Source organism: Triticum dicoccoides, chromosome 7B (assembly GCF_002162155.2).
Source record: "Triticum dicoccoides isolate Atlit2015 ecotype Zavitan chromosome 7B, WEW_v2.0, whole genome shotgun sequence".
NCBI lineage: Eukaryota > Viridiplantae > Streptophyta > Magnoliopsida > Poales > Poaceae > Triticum > Triticum dicoccoides.
In genome coordinates this window covers 707,476,711-707,485,154 of record NC_041393.1, presented here as the reverse complement: position 1 = coordinate 707,485,154, position 8,444 = coordinate 707,476,711, and the positions used below count along the sequence as shown (strand labels likewise).

Here is an 8,444-nt window from a genome sequence, read left to right as displayed (position 1 = left end):
GGCGAGAAGAGCACCCTCGTCGCTGCCCGGGATCACCCACCGCATCCTCCACCGGTTAGTGTGTATTTTATGATCTTTGCGAGCGAGCGTTGTAGTTCATTGACGCGATGGTGTGCATGTAGATGGATTTGAGCCCGTGCAAGAAGTTCTTGCTCACCCATTCGTCCGATTCGAACGACTCGGATGTTGAGGCCATGCTTGCCAACTTGTCGCAGTCGTGGGCTCCAAGTGTGGCTTGTGTATCATGTCGTTTTATTTTCCGTTTCTTGTTGCATGGCCGGTTGTAATGTATGGTTTGCTTTATATATAAAACAGGGTGAAAGCCTTTTTCGGTGAAGAAAGAAAAATCCTTACACTTTGCATGTAGCCATATTTACTTATTTATTTAGATAGAATGGTGCTTGCCCGACTTTATTAGATAATAAAGCTACCAAGCCATATTTATTTTCCATGACTGAAAGTCAATGGCGCTTTCTTACTGCTACATCTGTGCAATGTCCTTGTTATACTGATCTATCCATCCATGTATGATTCCAACTTCCTGTTTCCTTTGTTCTACAATCCAATCTGGATCATCCTTGGTTGCAGATCTCAAGTCCAAATGATGGGCCCCTGAACATCATCACAAGTAGCCACTCTTAAGTTCAGAATACTTTTGACCTTACATATTTTCTACAGCTTAAAGTTTACCTTTCTCCGTGACAAGAGCAATGATGGTGGATGATATGTTCTTGAGTACCCTGGTAGCAGTTCGGAAGGAAAACTATTACTATTGTTTACTATAGTAAAATTGCTACCTAAATGGTTGAAACTATCAACATGAATAGATTAACTCCTACCGCCTCCACTCCACGGGTGTCGCATCCCGTTGGAGAAGATGATGTTGCTCCCAAACCTCTCGAGAACCTTGTCAATTTTCTGTAGTGGGTTGTGCAATGCAGTACCAGTTGAGCACATGTCACCCAAAGAAATGCTGCTACTGACGGTCGTGTCCAAACACTAAAAATCTGAACAAAAACTTACATGGCCACCATATTCAGAAGTGATCCAGTGCATCCTTGGACGAACTCTGTAGCCCGCAAGGCAGCTCTCGGACATCTTCTCGTAACTGAAGCTAGATGGTCGGAACATGCTCTCGTTCGACACCGTCATTGGCATGACCATCTCTGTGCAGGCCTGCACAAGAGTTTGTTTCGTAAAACACATATATGATCTTCTCAGTCTTCATGCGTTATCAGTAGTTCAGTACACCACATACACATGTATGTGAGTCAGGCTTGTACCTGCCAGCCCCACCCTTTGAAGCCATGAGGGTCATCGCCACCCTCCACCTGGAAGCATTTCTGGTCGCCTGTGTAATTGTAGTACAAGCTCGCCGCAGCGAAAGCCTTGTCGATGACGTCTGCTCCCGCAGGAAAAGAATCAATGATCTTGCACATCTGCAGAAATGTCAGAAGAATTACATGCATAGCAGAGGAGAAAAAAGAACAGGTCCTCTTTTTGCATGACTCGGTTTGGTAACTCTGAAACTCAAGTTACTCTCATTCATTTGATGTAATGCAGGCGAGAATAATAGTTGTAAATTAGGTTACAAGTGGCTAACCTCCTTGACTGGGTAAGCAGGCAGATTCATCAAGAAATTTGCTGGGGTTGGATAGTCCATCGTGGCTGTGTGGATGAACGCTGTCTGTAGCCAGCTGCTCAGCGAATAAATGAACTGCACGGTCCTAAGATTCAAAGGATAAAGCACGCCATGAACCAGTGTCATTTGTTGTCGATTTGCTCAAAGTATGAAATCCTTCATTAGTTCACCACTCCAGTTAACATGGCAAGATTAGATTTACATGTCCATCGATTTATCATTGAACTTAATGTACCTTGTTTGGGGCTGCATGTCATTTTTTTCATGTATTTCTTGCTACAAGGTTTGACTATTTGTTTACTTTACTTACACTTTACAGATAGAAAAGAACACTTGCAGTCTTAATCTCTTGTTTTTCTCTCTATATCAATAAGTTTTATTCCATGCAGCCGGTGTCCTATACAGTTATGAGTAAAGTAAAAAAAATCATTTTCTCCCTTCATGAAAAGATTGAGTAATTGTGTTAAGCAAAGCTTACTTGCAGGCCCTGAAGGTTTTGCTGAGCTCCAAGAGCCCTTTATCGTTGGATTGGATCCCCTGTTATCTAGCACATCCCAGACTGCCTTGATGACACTGAAGCAATTCAGGCTCTCGGACTGCAAAATAGTTGGATGTTACAATCAGCTGACTAAACACGTGGGTTTCCATGGAAACTTGATCTGGGGAGAAGGACTAATCAAGCACCAGTCAGACAAAGATGTCACTAGCTAGTTACTTATCATTCCATTTCCATGTTATATCCTATCCCTATGTTATTAGCAACAGATGCGTCATCATCATAATGCATCAATCTGCATATCTTTGGCCAAATGAGGACCTTACTCCCAACCACCTATTGATAGTCCTTCAGTGCTATTTATTTAGTTCACGTGCAGTCATGGTTCGAAAAAATAGTCTCTTGATGCGGTTGAGCATCGCAACCAAGCTAATCAACAACTGAATAGCCATGATGAACTCATAATCAAGACCTCACCTAGACATCTAGATCATTGGCTGGAAGGTAACATTCAATCAAATAAATTATGGAAAGTGCAAGGGCTAGCCGCCATCACCATTCACTAATTCATAATCCAGAACTGAAAACCAATATGATAGTATTGATAACACCAGAGGATGAGAGGAAGAGAGACATGCTACCGGACAACAAGTGACAAGTGCAATCAGTAGCAGTACTAATAATTTCCAGAGCCGACACCATCGATCATTTTGCAGAAGACGTTCATGTCGACCTGTCGTGCGTTCTCAAGACCAATAATTAGGCCAACTTTCTTTTTCTTGTTACTATGGAGTGGTAATTAATTATACTAGATGACACCCCGCGCATTGCCGCAGGAATTGGTTGCAATATATTTCCATGTGATTTTATTGTATCAATATGAGTATTTTAATTATAATATTGTATATCTTGATCGCATCATATGTGCACTCACTTACGAGTAGGGAATTCAGAAGAAGAAAAACCCCGCATAAATGTGGAGAAGAAAACTTGGTGCGAAGGACACATGCATGCAATTAATTTCTAGAACTTATTAGGATAATGAGGTAGCAATAGCATAGCTGCATGTTTTTTTAAATAGTTAGTGACAGCTAGTTATTTAGATATAGAAAATTACCTTGAAGTCCTGTGAGACGGTATCATGGAAGCTTGACCACGGGGTGATGTCGTCGAAGTGCAGGATGGGTGCAGAGGACGCCATGGCTCCGATGGCAACATGGGGATACTTTAACCTGAACCATGAAGCCAACACTAGAAGCAACAGCCAAAGCCACAGACCATAAGACATCATTACTTTATTTTGTAATATCGACATGGCAACATTAGTGTATATTAGCTCATCTTGATCTCCACAAAACTACCAATCCCAGCACCCTGGCTCCATCAGTCATGTCTATTGACCATTCTTCCATTCTAACCTAGCCATCAGGGCAGATTCGACAAAGTTCCTGTCTTGCCATCTCCTTGGAGTGGCGAGGTTAGGTTTCTTGCCTCACATTCTTTACAACGACATATGGTGTCAAGCACTTCGGACCGATTCATGGGTTCAACAACAACGACTGCTGGTACTTAGGGACACATGCACGAAGACTTCCCAACTGTCATCGAAAAGGTCAGGCCGACACCGATAGAGGAAGAGCGACAGGAGCACGTGGATGGCTTGTTCTGCTGGCGGTAGTGGTCCGAGGACCTCAATGTTATTTTTACTATGTTGGGAGTGCTTTGTACTACTGGTGAAATTTATAATATATATGGACCCTTCTTCGCAAAATAATAAAGCTACTACAACTGCAACAACTCTCTTTTGTTTGAGAAACAACTTCACTTCTGTTTGGCTTACAGCAACCCCTGGCCACCACATTCCCAGCCTCCACACCCACTTAATACCGAAAAAGGTTTTTGCCCCACTTTATATATAAAGCAACGACCAGAGATACACATCCAGATGCAACAAGCCATCAACACACACACCACACTCACCCAAGGCAAGATACAAGGGTGTCGACGCACCGCTACACTACCCAATCAACCACCAAGCACTACAGATGAGCCAAAAAGAACCACTTGTAGCCAACGAGGACCTCCCGAGAACTAGCCACCGAGAAGAAATGAAGCCTTCACGAAGGGCATGACATCGGATTGTCGCCACCGCCCGACCTCGAAGATCGAGTTTTCACCCAGAGCAACATGAAGGAAAGGGAACACCACAACGGAGCCTTCATGAAGGAAACGACGCCCGCGGCCGCCGCCACTGTCGACCGGAAAAAACCAACATCCTACTCTATAAACCATGCAAGATGGATTGCATGCGAATGTACGAAATGGTCTTGCCAATGTTGCTTCGAAAGAATTGGCCGCTTTGTCTTTGTTATTCCAATGAATTCTCCCACCCATGTTGTCTACAACCTTCTCAATCATGAGTATGGGGATACGATCACACTGATCTCATATGGCTCTTCTGCGACCCTGACAAGATCAAGGTCTTCGGCTAGCTACTCTTTGTCGTGCATGTCTGGATACCAGAGGAAATCTATTCCACAAACATCTCCTCCACTGGCTCCTGCCCTTAGTGCACATTTGTAAGACACCCACCACATTTTCATCAACTCTCTGAGCTCCATACGGATTTGGAGTCACCTCGACATCACCTCATGTGGTGTAGGATCTTTGGTGCTCCCCTACTCCGGCTCACCTAGATAATGACATCTGGGCAGAAATCCTGTTGAGGCTGTTGTTTATATTTGAAACATTTGGGACTTCGGTAACAGCAAGATTTTCAGAAACCATGATCTCCTTGGTGTGTAGTTACCATTATAAACATCTTTTGGACTTCAAACATTTGATCTCAGCGGTTTAAGGAGCCGGTTGGTAATGTTGTCGCATTGTCTTGGTGACACTACCCCCCCTCCCTCTCTCTCTCTCTCTCTCTCTCTCTCTCTCTCTCTCCAAGCCCGGTGATTCCTAAAAACAAAACGAGCCGGGAGGCGGCAAGCCCTCCTAAAAATAATAATAAACTTAAGGAGATTCAGACTAATGCATGAACGGATATAATATAAGGAAACACGTTAGTGATAGACTTACTACCGCCGTAAGAGCCGCCGAAGACGACGACGGGGGCGTCAACAATGGACATGTTCTGCTTAAGGCTCGTGATGAGGATGGCAAAGTCGGCGAGCGCCTGTGTGGACGTCAAGTAGCCCAGCATGTCAACTGACTTGTACGAGTCATTGCCAAACAGCTTTGACTCCCCGTAGAACCGATGCTGCACTCCGACACACAAATTTCAAACAAGTTGCAATTTGAACAAGTGAATATTGATAGTATTTAGTACCATTAATGAAGCTTAAGTACCAACTAGCGCAATGACCCATGCATTTGCATGGTTAGATTTGTCGCTCGTTGTTAAATGGTAATAGCATGTTTGTTTATTTCTTCTCAATCTGGTTCATTGGCCTTGAGAAATTAGACACCAAAAATTAACACCACATTATGATGCTTCTTTATCTTGAACAGGAGCTTTAAATAAGAAATGATCGAAACATAATATCGTTGGGCCTTTTTTCTTCCCTTTCTCGTCATTAGTGGTATTGCAGTTAGGTTCAATTAGGGATATGACATGCATCGACATGCTTCCACACATGCGCCTTACTCTAATTGCCTTTGTTCCATGCCTACTAATGTAATGTGTTCATATTTAACGATAATTGTGAAAACATTATCTGTATTATCTTCCTAGCTACCACCAACTCTTGCATACCTTGTAGACATGAACTTTTCTTTGTATCGCTCCGTCAATTGTTATTTCAGACTTCTCTCTCTCTCTCATCCACCATGTCATGTAAGTATGTCATGTTTTTAGCGTGACCAAAATAACTTATTGCATGGTCCCTCCATAACAAATGCAAGGCACATATTTTTTCAATTTTAAACTATATAATCAATATTTCATTTGCAGTTAAGATAAAAATAATCAAATGATAAGTGAAGAAAAGAGATTTATATTACAAATCCAATTATATTAGTTTGATTTCTATAACATAATCCGCATGTTATTATCTTATATCTTATCAAGCCTGAAATTGGGCTAGTTAATGTCCTACTCCCTTCATTCCTAAATATAAGTCCTTTCAAAGATTTCAATATGAACAACATACGAAGTAAAACGAGCGAATCTACACTCTAAATATGTCTATATACATCCGTATATGTAGCGGAAATTCACTTTGGTTCATAGGTGTATTGCACCCATTGTCTAAATACATATTTTTAAAAATTCAAAAAATTCGAGAAAAAACCCCGTGTGTACATCCGGACATTATATGTTCACGCACAAAGTTTCGATGAAAAGGGACATTTTTTGTGGCTTGTGTAAAAAATACAATTTTCGGTGCTTGATTACAACTATTCATGAGACATTTTTTTTCCTTTTTATACATGCCACAAATTTTTTATATATATTTGCGAAATTTTGTGTGCTAACATAGAATGTCCGGATGTACACACGAAATTATTGTTCAGAATTTTTTAACATTTTGAAATGTGTTTTTATATATATTTCAGAATTCTACTGTTATTTACATCTATGAACCATGTGGAGTACGGATGGAAAAAATATTTAGTTGATACATGTGCTCTGATTTTTTTGCGGGAATTTTGATCTTGATCCAACTAACAGAAAATAATTGTATGTGTCTCGATCGATCTAGTCATATTCTTAGCGAGCACACGTGGCAATGAAATTCCAGTAAACCTAGCGAGCACACGTGAAGTAAAGCAACTTGGTTAATTGCCTGAGTGCTGACATCGGCAGTGATGTCATCAGGATTGCTCTCTTTGTTTCAATCGGACTGCACCCGACCCGGAGCGCCGACCCGTCACGAGTGGCTGTGATGCGCATATATTATTATTATTAACATTCTTTTGATTTTGATCATTATAAATAGATTCTAATGTATAATCAAGGAACAGATTATTCAGTCTATATAGATGCATTTGTTGGCCCGTTTACCTCTTAATAGTATTATTATTAATATGCTTAATTAGATACAAAATGGTGTGCAACACGACAACCAAAATTTGGACCAAGGCGTGGCCACCGATGATATGATGATTAGCTGAAAGTACCATGAAGGATGTGGCAAAGAAGGGTACCTCGATGAAGACGATGAGAGCCCCGAACTCTGGCGCGATGTCGAACATGAAGCCGGTGGTGGTGGCCAACCACTCGATGTCGGCCTCGCCACCCATGTACACGAACAGCGGCCCGACGGTGGGCTTCCGCCGCCAGAAGGTGTCGTTGAGGAGGTACTTCTGGGAGAAGATGTGAGAGGAGTTGGGCGTGAAGGTGAAGTGGTCCAGCTCCTGCGGGAAGTAGTGCGCCGTGTACGGCTTTGCCGCAGTGGCATACCCGCCGCTCGAGCTTGCAGCCCGCTGCCGCAGGGTAGAGATTCCTGCGGGGAAAGAGGGAGGCTGATGGGTGGGGCGCTTGGAGGGGCTCACTGCTGCTGCCGGTGCGGGCGTGAATGCCACAAGGAGGAGCAACAGCAGCGCCGGGATGGCGGCGACGAGGGAGGAGGCCGCCATTTCTGCCCGTCACTCCCTGCAGCTCGCCGGCGTCACTGCCCATGAGGTGTGGGATTTAAGAAGGCGCGGGTGTGCTAGAGCTCTCAGCCAGCCTGCATACAGCCCTGCACTGGTGTCCAAAAGTGTATGATTATCAAACCAGGTCCAAGAGATGGAGACAAACGGGGTTTGAGAAAGCAATAACATGCTAAATGATGCTTAACATTGAAGAAACCTGTCAAGGGGTAACACGACAAAACCGCAGCACTTCGAACAGACCGTATGCGTCGAACACCCGAACTGGCACTCGAGGAAACAGTAACAGCAGTCAAAACATCACCTCAGTGGCTCAGCTAAACCCAGCAACTCAATCAGTCACAGCAGTCAAAAATTTGCTTATGGTTACAGACAGCAGCATGCAATACTCGTTCTCTGTCGCATGTAAGAACAAAAAATGCTGCAGCTGGTAATTTGCTTTTGCTGGGAGAAAACAATGCTGGTATGACAACCATTTAAAAACAAGCCAGCAAGTCTACCTTGGTATAACAGAGTGCAACCACCCTAGAACCCAACTTAGGAGAAGCTAAAATATGTTCCACACGCAGCTATATCTACAAGATCACAGCTATATCTACAAGATCAACATGAAACATGGTTGGGAGACCCTTTCTCTTTCGGCACCAAACCAAATGGATGAGGTCACTGATGAACCAAGCGACAATATTGTAAGCATCTCTTGAGAGC

The 8,444-nt window shown here is 43.0% G+C and overlaps 1 pseudogene; it reads right to left on the bottom strand.

Annotated features, from left to right (window-relative positions):
• Nucleotides 1-481: 481 nt before the first annotated feature.
• On the bottom strand, nt 482-7,721 carry LOC119341912 (annotated as a pseudogene).
• Between the last annotated feature and the right edge of the window lie 723 nt (nt 7,722-8,444).